This window comes from Vidua chalybeata, chromosome 2 (assembly GCF_026979565.1).
Source record: "Vidua chalybeata isolate OUT-0048 chromosome 2, bVidCha1 merged haplotype, whole genome shotgun sequence".
NCBI classification, from domain to species: Eukaryota; Metazoa; Chordata; class Aves; order Passeriformes; family Viduidae; genus Vidua; species Vidua chalybeata.
This window is the reverse complement of record NC_071531.1, coordinates 73,479,294-73,491,480: the sequence shown is the minus strand read 5'-3', so window position 1 is coordinate 73,491,480 and position 12,187 is coordinate 73,479,294. Positions and strand designations below refer to the sequence as shown.

Genomic DNA, 12,187 nt, shown 5'->3' with positions numbered 1-12,187 from the left:
TTGTGCAGATATGGTCTTGCAATAGTTAAGAAAGATACTCAAGGGCTGCAGAACTCATTGCCCTGAGCTTCTGGGAAAAGGACTGTTATACACCTCATGGAAAATTTTATGGCAGAAACTGGAGTGTTGTACGCAAAGGGAAACTGATCCAGGGAGATGGCAATGAACTAAACTTAAAATAAAATTTTATAAGCACTGAGAAAGGAAAAAACTAATCTCCTGTAAGATGGAATTAGTTGGGTTTTATTTAATGCATTTATTAAAGTAACTACTAGAACGAAAATAATTTATTTATTTATTTGTTTACTTATTAGTAATTTGTTAGTAATTTGTTTACTTATTAATAATTTGTTATACTTCTGCTGGAAAACTTGATGGTTGGGATATTTTTTTTGAATTTTTGTTTTTCCTCAGATTCTGTTGTATTCACTTTATTGAATAATGCATGATTCTTCTTCAGATTCATATTATCTGATTAGATTTTATCAGCTAATGAATTTTGAGCCTGACATAACAGGACATCCAAAGAGCTACAAGAGCTGTATTTGCATTAGTGAATTTTTACCCTCATCTCCACCAAGAACTTGAGAGAAATTATACTTCACCACAGAGAGAGGTATGTTCTAACCACACAATTAGACAGATGAATGACCAAAATTAATCATCACACACTTCCCCCTGAGAATGTTGAATATACCAGAAAGCTGTCCCCTGAAACATATGTGCACTGATTAAAACTGAGTACAGAACAAAATTATCCTGAGACATCAGGTCTTTGGCCACTTGTACATACTCCAGGCACAGCTGAATTTTTCAGTTATGAAAACTGTCCTGGAGATTTTGAAGTGCATGTTCACAGTGATAACTAACTACTCTCCTAAGTGGAAAGAAGTTGCATTGGCTTACATAACCATGAATGGGACTGACATTTAGAAAACAAACTATTAGAGCAAGTGTTTGATCTTCATGAGAGAATCTGAGAATAGGATTTGAAATAAAATGTTACTATTCCCTTTGCAAGTATGATTCATTAATTTTCCCAGGCACAGGCTCATTTGTAGCCTCCCTAAAGTCTCTTACTATCATTTGCCATGGACCAAGGAATTAAATATGTTTAAATACTCCTTAAACTGCCTCTTAACCAAGGATTTTTTGTTTGTTTGTTTTGATGATCCAAAGTGACACCTTTGCCTTGAACGACCAGCAAAAACATCACTTATGCTGCTGAAGGGAGTATAGGTGATGTGACACAAAAATCACAACAAGGCACCACGAATTTGGTATCACAAAACAGCATCAGGAGGTGACTCATTAGTAACACCATTTCTCCTTGATTCAGCCGTTATGTCCCAGTGTGGAAGTGTTCTCAGTGTGCATCCACTATCACTAAACACAAGCTCAAGTCTCAATGTAACACTCAACAGCTGAATAGCAAATATAAACACGTATTTTATCTTAGTTATTCCCAACAGTCTCCATAGTGACTTCCCTAGTTTTTAACCTATTTATCTGTGAAACACAGCAAGAGCTGGTGGTGTGGAAGCTTTGACATGTCTCTGTGCCATGTGTATTAATTAGGAGAGACTGACTGACCTCTACTGGATCAATCAGAGTTCATTCACACTGCTGATGGCATCACAAATGCATTCAAAGTACAGAGGGCACCTTCAGTAAACTGATGACCCCAAAGTGTGGGGATTGCTCGCTAAACTGGCTAAACTGGAAGGCAGGGCTGCCATTCAGAGACTACTTGATAAAATGAAGTAGAGTCCAACAGGGATCTCATAGGGCTCAACAAAGACAAAAACTCTGTCCTGGATCTAGAATACGAAAACTACAGGCTAGGGAAAGATTGGCTGGGGACCATCTCTGCAGAAAAGAGTCTGCAAGTTGAACAAAAGCCAGCAGGATGTCCTTGCAGCAATGAAGGTCAACCACATGCTAGACTGCATTAGAAAAACTGTAGGCAGTACATCAAGAGAAATTATTTTTCCCTTCCATTTCAGAGGGGTTAAGCTGCGTTTAATAAGAGACTGAATCCAGGATTGGGCTCCCCACACTGGCAAATGGGAGCACATCAAACAGAGGGTCAAAACACTGTTTGAGGGGAGACTGAGGGGGCTCCTTTTGTTTATCATGGTGATTGCTTAAGGAGCGGGGAGGGGAAGAGAAGGGAAGGTAAAGGACTAATTGCTGTGTCCAGTAGGGTCACAGAGGTGACAGAACCAGACTCTTCTAAGAGGTACCAAGGAAAAAAATAACAACTTTCAAACACTGCAGTGAGGGTGATTCAGCAATACAATAGGTTGTCAAGAGAGTCTGTGACATCTCCATTCTTTGAGCTTTTCAAAATTCAGTTGAACAAGACTCTGAGCAAGCAGATCCAGTTTCTATGTCAGCATTACTTTGAGCAAGAAAAGACTACAGCTTTTCTAAAGGATATGAGTTTATAGAAGTGCTTTTAAAAACTAAAAATTTGGCAACACTTTAAAATGTATTTTATTAAGATATGAATGTTCAATGTTCTGTATCTAATCATTACTTATTCACTGATGTTAGTGAATGCTAGAGCCATACAGTCATCAATATTACAATGTTGTCATCTCCTACAAACATTAGCCAAAGCAGTTACTGGAGGTGGCCAACTATCCAAAAAATGTGACTCCCCTGGAGGTTTTTTTTGTGTGAACCAGCTCTGCACACCAGAGTCCTCTGTGAACCAGCTTGCTTCTTAACCTGACTTCTCTTGAAACCTCTACAATCTTTGTGTTTATAGTTGGGAAGAATCTACGTCTCATCTGCCCCTCCTGATTTCAGAGTCAAGTTTCTGGAAGCTCAAGGCAATCATTCTCCAAATAAATGAAAATGGTGACATCACTTGGAGTGGGACTTCCACTTCCAGTGGGCCATTTCCTATTCATACAGCAGAGTAACAAGCACTTGTGCTCATGTCGTTGCCCATCTTCTGATTTGAAGTCTGCAAGATCAGAGGTCACGTCTTTAGAACTGCTGTAAGAACACTGTATCCAGGTGACCTTCATCCAAACCCTGAGGAAAAGACCACAAAGTATTTTTCCGCCTGAACATCTCCTGTGCACCCACGGCATTTTTCCATAATTTGCCCTTTGGAGTCACCAAGTTTATTGAAAAAGAAAAGGTAAACGAATACACTTATTCCATTTGGCTTCTCCTCATTCGAATTACCAAGGAAAATAGTTATGCCTTAAAGCCTTCATTGCATCTTAAGTTTTTTCTGACGTCAACTATAAACATTGACTCCTAATCTATTTTCATGTGATGCCATATACAAACTTCAGTTGAAAACTGATTATCCCTATCACAGACCAGATCACAAGTTTAGTGTTTTGGTTCAAGTTTTCAAAAAGTGGCATGTCACCTCTTGCTCCTTTCCTATTTAGGCTATGTGGTGTTTTAAATCATTCCTTGTTTGGAAATTTCCTTTTCCTAACTGTTTTGAGACATTTTCATTTCCACCATTCAGTAATAAAACTCTGATATCTGTTTATTTTTCAGGAATAATGTGCTCAGAACCTGGAGTATGGGAAGCACCCACATCAATAGCCTAATGCTTACAAAACCTGTCAGACTTAACTTTGCCAACCCATATCCACAGTTCACAAAACTCTGCCAACTTGCAGACCCATGCATGCTCTGCAGCTGCACCATTATTTCATGGACACTTTTGATGCCAAACATTTCTGGTTAAAAGGGCCTTCGAAAAGGTTGTATTTTTGTCAAGGAGAATTTAGGAGTAATAAATTGGAAGAAAAAACCTACTGACAATACAAATTTAAGCTGTATTCCTAAATTTCTTCTCAGAACTGGTAATTCCTCCAGGTACGGCAGCTATGTCGGACACTAGCTATGCTGATTTCATTGCCATGGCATGATGAACACAAACTCTTGGCTGCATTTTTATTTTGCATGGTGCCATACAATGACTGTTAAAGATATCTTGGTGATGACTTTAAACTAGGGCAATTATTCAGCTTCTTTTATTTTGTTGCATTACCTGTGGGAGATAAACTTTGCAATAATAAACAGAGAGATTATAAACGGATAATAAATCATAAGGTAATTTAACACTGAACGATATAAATGGTCAGTTTTTCCACAGCTGTCTACCCTATGTGAGTGGTATACATTGAAACCATACCCAAGTGAATAGATGACTTTAAAAGACAGAGGAACTTATCACAGGGCTAATGAAAGATCATTTTGCAATTTCAAGAATAATTCTCACTGCTAGAAAGCAAATACAATTTCTAGCATTTTATCTTTTGTGTCAATTCTCTAATATTGCCTATGGACAGTGTAGTATTATCTCTTCCTATGAAAGTAGGAAATATTTCTTATATTAATAGCATATTGTTTATGTTACATAGAAATAGCACACATTCCAAGCCATGACTAGGAAGTCATAGGGAGAAAACCCTAAGAGTATACTTTTTGGGCTAACTATGTCATTTCACATGAGAAGAATCTCAAAGGCAGTCACATAAGCTACTAAATATAGGGCATTTGAACTTCTCCACCTTTGGGGTTCTTCTTCACATAAACCCTCATGAATCTGCTATATTTGGAAAGTAGTAGGAATACCAGCATAAAAATCTTCAAAACAACTTCTGCTATTTGTTTCCTAGGGCCAGGCTGCCAGACATGCACAAAGAAACCCAGGAAGAACTTGAGCTCAGGTGCTGGGCACGGTTCACATTCCAAAAATTACAGATCAGATTGCAGATCGGGCATCTCATTATCAAGAGTATGATGGGAAGAATGCACAGTCTGGCAACTTCTGCCCTCTGTTGCAATTCTGAGAAATCATGATAGTATTTTCACACTAGGGAATAGTCCTGTCACAGCTGCGCTTTCAGAACATGTTCACCTGCATTAGAAACAGGAACAGAAAGTAATTTGTTGGCAGTATTAATGTATTCCGATTTTGGAAGGAATATCTGTAAAAGGGAGAGTCATAGGTTTAAAAAAGCTATATCCAATAGATAAAGAGAAGGCCAAGCACATTACAGAAGGTATAGACAATGCAGTGCCTCTAAGATATCTCTGCATGTGCAGCTATTACCTGTCCAATCTATCCTGTGACACAGTTCTCAGTCCAAATGCTTCACAACGGGACACAAACACTTCTCTCTTCCTCTCCAGACAACTCTGTGTACACAATTCAAATACTTTACCAGGAAATAACATTGAAATATTCAATTTTGGATTGACTGGTTTTGTTTCGGTGAACTGAACGCGAAAAAAAAAAAAAAAACCCGGACTCTCTAAAATTTTAGAGTGTTTATTGTGTAACTGCCAGGTGTCAGACACCTTGAAAACTATTTGTATTACTCCCACTTAGCTAGCAATCATGCAGGTACTACTTGAGTGAGATCTTGGCTCCAATGAAGACATTGCAGTTTTGCAACTGACTTATTTTCAAAATCCAAATACAGTTATATTTAAAGGGACACTTAAATCTCTTACATTGTTCTATTCCATTACAGCAAGTCAGTATTACAGACCCCAGCTTATAGATACTGAAGGAAGAAACCATGAGACTGGAACAGTAAAATTTCTCTGAGCTGGAGAAAGAGAGAAACTGGAATGATATCTATCCCATGGGAAATTCAGAAGTGAAAGTCACCAAGGTTAACAAGCAGTGTTCAATGGCTATTTAGAAAACACAATTAGAATAATAAGAATGAAAGAAGACAAATTTTTTCATAATTGCATTTAATTGTTTAAACACAGAATTATTTATTTAGATCTTTTAATTCTATATATTTTTCCTTGCTAGTATGAGTGACTGGGATATACTGCATGACACAGACTGTGCAGCTTCAGGGGCAGTTCGGAGCAACACCTCTGACAGCAGTGAACTATCACAGACTTTCTTATCAACTACCTAATTATCTTGGATCTCCATCTTATCATTGTACTGCCCTCATTTACCCCAAACCAAATTACAGCCTGGAAGGAGACTACAGAGGTGATTTGTGTATTTTATCTGATGAACAGTTACATCATGTGGTCAAGTCTGGAAAGGGTTCAAGAGAAATTAAGACAGAACCTTGTATAATTGCCCATTCATAAAGAAAGCATGTCAGAACAATGTCACTGATGTTTTGCCTGGGGAGAACGGGATCCAAGGCCCTGACAATGCACCTAATGACTTCTGCATTCCCACGGTTGTTATACCATTCCTCTTCTTTGTGTTTTCAATAAGCAAATGCAGAGTTGCCTCACATTCTCATTTTCAAGAACCCTGGGTATATGTACACTCCACCCACTTGGAGGCCCCATTCTATTGCCATAATTATATACACATATATACATATACACTAATTATAGTTATTAATTTAATTTAATTTAATTGTATCTTTTTCTGAATATCCCTTGGATCATTTCACAAATAAAAAAAATTAGCATCTACATCATAAAAGGTGAATAAAAAAGAGAGGTATGGATATATGCAGATTCCATGGGAAATTAACATAACTTGCATTGTACAAGCACTGCAATGCCTTCTGCAGAAAGCCTACAGTGCATGTTGGGCTGAGCCCCTGGATTTTTCAAGCTTTTAAAAAATCTGTTCCTGGATTACATTGCTAAAAAAAGAACCCAGAAAATACTAAGCAACTCTATTCAGAACAGACGGCACAAAATATTGCCATATTGTGTTTCTTATAGTATTAGTTTATTAATTTTCTTAAGAACTTGCTTTAATAACTGTTATTTTTTGACATAAGAATAAGAACCTGAAATTCTTCAAGTAATTTATGTCTTACGTTGTGTCTACATTTGGTCAGGGTAGCCTGAAGTAAATTAGAGGAAAAACATGCAAGTGTTTTAAAACAAGCACAGTAAGGCTGTTGTAAAAGATACTTCAATATTTATTGAATGCATATGGAGCTGGTTGATGACAAACATAAAGACGTTTGGATATATGATGTGAGGCTTAACAGGCCACACAAAACAGTGTCACAACAGTTTAAGCTTCTTCTGACTCCTCCATTGACATGAAGAAATCAGGTTCTGCAGTCAGTGGAGTTGTTCTGATTTAGAAGCTTCCAACTGTGAACTTTCTCCTTTATCTGAATTCACTTTTCTCAAAATTACAGGCAGGACTATTTATTTCACTTAAATATAGATATTTTTTAAAAATTAGGTTAAGTCTGAGTAAGTGTAAAAGTAACAGCTCTTTGAGCTGGTTGGAAAGGACTGTCTTGTGGAGGTGACTCTCTTGCTCTTAAAGAATATTAGATTTAATACAGATTTAATTCATACTGTGTATCTTGCATGTGATTCTACTGTTAATATTTTATATAAATAATAGCAGTCCACATAAGAGCAAATGAAAACAGAAATGGCACAAAAAGAGAATGAGAAGAGAAAGTGTTTATACAATCCATGCCTCAGTGGCAATCCAGTTTGCACTATTTTCTGAAATAACCATTCTTAACTCCCAGCTGAGGAGCTTTTCATTTGTCATTTCTGTGTCATGGTGAGATAGACAAAACCTTTGGGGGAAGGATGTTATCCCCATCTCTTGCATGGGATGACACAACCTGGCTGCTGCTATCTGCTCTTAGCAGAAGCAAGATATTTCCATTTCCAGAATCCTGTGTTAATGATGAAAAATGGCCACATTTCAAAACCCTTCTGCTCTTTTTGACCCCCCCCCCCCGCTTCTAAGTTTTCTTTTTAGTGATGACCTCAGAAGCTGTGAATTCTGCATGAGAAAGCAGAGAGGGAGAGTACCTGCTTTGGGATAGTCATGAGCAACTGGACTCCACAGATTAGTTAGCATTCTGATGATAATACGTGACATGTAAATGAAAAGCCTGGTTTGCCTGAAGGAAATTAGTTTCTCGGAATTTGAAGTGCGCTTTATGACTCCCTGCACACCAGATCAGTAGCCATAGTACAGGACTGCCTGCAGTCCCTTCACCACAGACTTCTGCTCACAACTGTCTGTGGCCTGAGCTGCAGCTCTTGATTCATCTTAAACACAGCACCCATCATTCCTGTCTTGCAGCTGCCAAGTGCATTTCCAACCTACAGTCACAAAACCCTCTGCCAGTTCCCTCTGTCCTGTCCCGTGTCTCTCCACTTATTTCTGTTCTGGAATCTTGACAAAGTTCTGCTTGTGCCATTCCCCACTACACTGTTGCCTGGCCTTTGTAGGCCTGGGCAATCCCAAGGGAATCTGCTTCCAGTCATGTTCTGGGGTTCCCCATTACAGACTGCAGCATCCCCAAATTCTCCATCAGTTTCTGATCCCGGCATCAGCCAGTAGGTGTGCCTTTAGTTTCCTGGCACTATCCCGTTTTCTGAGGAATACAGCCTTGGGGTAGGATGCAGAAATTTACTGATTATGATCTTTCGGTCCATTTCCTTTCTTCCCTTCATTGGCTCCTTCTTGCCTCAAGGTCCTCACTGCTCCATCTTGGGAATGACTTTACAGCCTCATCCACCTCCTCATTACAAATCCAATGGGGTTTTGACCTCACACAGGAGAGTCATCTGATGCAGACAGTGATAACCTTCCTGGTGCTGCCAATTGTCCCGAGCTTCACTGGACCGGAGAGCTGCTTTTACTGGATTTCATGCACCAGCTCTTTCAACCTGATGAGGGAGAAAGCATACATTAACTAGTCTGCTTTATCCCCCTCCCCCAGCCCAATCTGGGAGCAGTGGCCCATGTGCCGTTCTGCCGTGGGTATTTTCATCATCTTTACACCACACTGAGTCATGTTGCAGAATTTGCTAAGGAAAGAAAACATGAAATACTGAGTCACAATCCTTAGAAAGAGAAATTATTGCTCTAACTGGTTTATCCAACTGTTTCAGTGTATTCATCTTTCTCATATCCTGCTAATTCTCCACCATTGTATGGACAGAGGAATTCATATCCACTGTTCTTTTCTACCTTGAAGCCTCAACTTCAAAGGAATCCAAGGGCAGTCCTTTGGACTACACTAAAATCCACTCCCTTGCCTAAGGAAATGAACCTGTATCTCTTGTCTGGCTAGAAAAGTACAGCATTAGGCAGGAGTCTGTTTTCCACTGCAGTCAGTGTGACAATAAACAGAAAGGACCATGAGGATTCTAGGGAAGGACCAGGCCACGTGAAGTGAGGTTTTTGAATGGGGGTCATTCCTCTTCAGAAGTAAGAGATGAGGTTAGCCTACTAATGTGCAGGCCAGGAGAGCCAAAGTGAAAAAAAGAGTTTTAAATACATCCAACTTAGGCCCAATATCCAACAGCATTTAAAACAAAACAGTTTATTGAGGATAGATGTTAAAAGTGTAGTACAATCAATGGGGTGGCAATGCTGGCAAAGGGTGATTTAATTCTGGGAACAGAGATGAAGCGGAGGGGTGGGTGGGGGGAAGTAATTATTAATTTAATTCTTTCAACCTTTTTTTTTCTATTGTGTGAGATGCAAACAAATTGAAATTTTCACACATGCAAAACAGAGAACAGCCAGAGAAATATGTATACAAGGTCTGAGATGGTCAGATAAATATTCTATTACTCTCAGCCGCACTGAGAAAAAAAAACCATTAGGCAGACAGTCTGATTTTTTTTTCTTTTTTAAAAAGTTTTTGCAGTTTGATTTTAAGAACTCTTCAGAGATGGAGTGGTGTTTAAAGAGTAGTGCTTACATCTTTTTTTGAAAAGCTTAAATCTTTCTTTTCAAAGCTTAAATCTTCTCATTTTGCATTTCACCCATTTCCTATTTTAATTATATATACTTTGCTAGGGAACATACATAACTACAAACAAAGCAAAACAGGAGTCAGAACTCTCTGTACTCGAGCAATGATTGCGTAGTCACTGTTTCTTTTCAAGGCCATGGCTTCTTTTGAATTTGGAGTGTCTGTCACTCAGTAAAGGGCAGTCCAGCCTTCCTCTGTCCCGCCCCAATCCTTTGTTTCTGCTGGCTCACTGCAGAGTAGTATTTGTGTGACTGCACAGTTAACTGCATCGAAAACTCACCCAATAGTAAAGTGACCTAATAAAACCCGTGTTTAAAAAGTTTTTGTCACCTAATATATCCCATTAACTGAGCCACACTAGCACTAGTGTCAACAAACAAAAAGATGTAGGAGCAAGCATCCAGTGGCAGGAACCCTTGCTGAGGCAGGAGTGTGAGCTTATGCCAGAATGAATACGTCATCATGACCTCAGTCATAGTAAGAGTTTTCACAACTAGCATCTATTTACTCACCTACTTCACTGAAATAAAGAATTTCAGAGGTGTGGGTGAGGATTTGAAAATATCCCACACTCCCTGTGAGGAATGCAGAACACCTTTGAAATACAATCTTATGCTGATTTGGGTACAGATTACTTCAGATGCAGAGATGTAGGGAACAGCCCCTTGAAGTTGTTTTACTAATTGCTCTGCAGGACTGAAAATTCCACGATCCAGTCCCACTCCCTCTTACCCTTTCTGATGCAGATCTGTTGAAGTTTCTGTCATACTCCTGTGTTGGGGTATATATCTCCTGACACCCAGTGTATTGGACTGTGTATTATTACACCATTCAGTAGGAGTCAGTAGAGTGGAAATTTATTTTACAGCCAAACACATTATTTATTTGTTGAATGTGACATTCAACAATTCCACTCAATTTTTGCAAAATTGATCTTCTAACCTCCTGAAATATATTTCTAATGAGCACTTTCTGGGCTGAATGTAAAATCTTTTCAAGACAAGCAGGAAAAAAGATTGCCGAATGTCAACAGCAAGCTGAAGTTGACCCAAGACCTGGTGTAGAAATCTCAATGCCTATAAATCAGAATATATATCCTTGCATGTGCTTAAGTCTTTAGTAACCATCATAGGCCCAGGATAATTATTATCTTAATTTGATGAGCTAATTCCCCAACTTGACTTTTGGGCATCTAGAAAAGAGATGTGAAGAGCTTGAATGAAAGGACCATTGCTAATAGCAGAAAAGGAAAAAAAAAAAAAAAACCAGAAAACAAGAAATGAGAACTACCCCCCAAGACTATAAAAAAAACCAAACAAACAAACAAACAAAAAACAACAAAAAACCTCCAAACAAAACTAACACAAATTAAAAAAAAAAAATAAACACAAAAAGAAACAAAATGAAAGTAAAATCCAAGGGATCTTAACATAAATCTGTATGTAAATTTCAGGAGTGTGAAAGAAATTTGGTACAGCAAATAATAGTTGGGTTTAAATGTGAGTTTGAAAATAACTAGAAAATTGTCTTCTATGCTATGTGGTGAAACGTCATCATCAGAGTTCTAAAATGCAGTCTGGACAGAGATTTAATTAGAGTGGGCAATTTGTCAATGGCAAGGGTTAGTAAGACATGAGATGGGTTTTTTTCCTGCGTAGAATAGGTACTTTGCAAGATGAGTTGTTTCTACATTGATGTTGTTAGATCACCATCTAGAGGTCATTTAAAACACATGCTTGTCATTTGACTGGATTTAAAAAAAAATTATTTCTATTTACTAAGGCTGTTTGAGCCAAACAGCACAAATTACTAATAATTGCTTAAGCACTGAAGTGGGAAATTCATTACATTTTCCACTCCACTTCTACCAGTTTCATAGAACACTTCTTGTTCAGTTTCAGTTAGTTGTCAGATACAGAAATATTCAGGATTAAGTGTGATTTTTTTCATATTAGGTAGTGTCCTATTGTTATGATCCTACCCCCTTCATTTTCTTTTTTACCTTTCAGCAGAGACATACTTTTTTTCAATTATTCCCAAAAGCTTTCACACTCTTTCTTTGCTTTGGGGTCTTCTTAGCTACATAGGGTGAAAGTCCCCAGTGTTTCTGCCTAACAGCATGCAACACCTTTGTATGTCAGATGGTGTCATGATGTCACAAAGTGCCCCAAACAAGACCCTGGTGGTAGTTATGTCCAGACTCCATTATCTGAAAAGCAGCAAGGAGCAAAAGTGTCTTGTGCTAGACAGCAAAATAGGATGGGTATTAATGCAACCCTGATAATTTTCCTGGGATTTGCCATCTATCTGATGAGTTTGTTCCCGGCCACTTACTGCTCAGTACCAGTGAAAAGTCAGAGCATGATTCGCACTGCCGAGAATGAACAGGAGGAGGAAAGCAGTCCAACGGCAGGTGAGAGGATGGGCTGAAGAGAGAGGAT

The 12,187-nt window shown here is 38.5% G+C and overlaps 1 long non-coding RNA gene across 1 annotated transcript; it reads right to left on the bottom strand.

The window, feature by feature from the left end:
• Positions 1-8,375: 8,375 nt before the first annotated feature.
• Positions 8,376-11,896, bottom strand: LOC128783892 (uncharacterized). The gene is made up of 2 exons (XR_008429265.1): positions 11,749-11,896; positions 8,376-8,649 (listed from the first exon to the last, which is right to left on the bottom strand). It is a non-coding gene; the product is annotated as an uncharacterized LOC128783892 (long non-coding RNA).
• Positions 11,897-12,187: the final 291 nt, after the last annotated feature.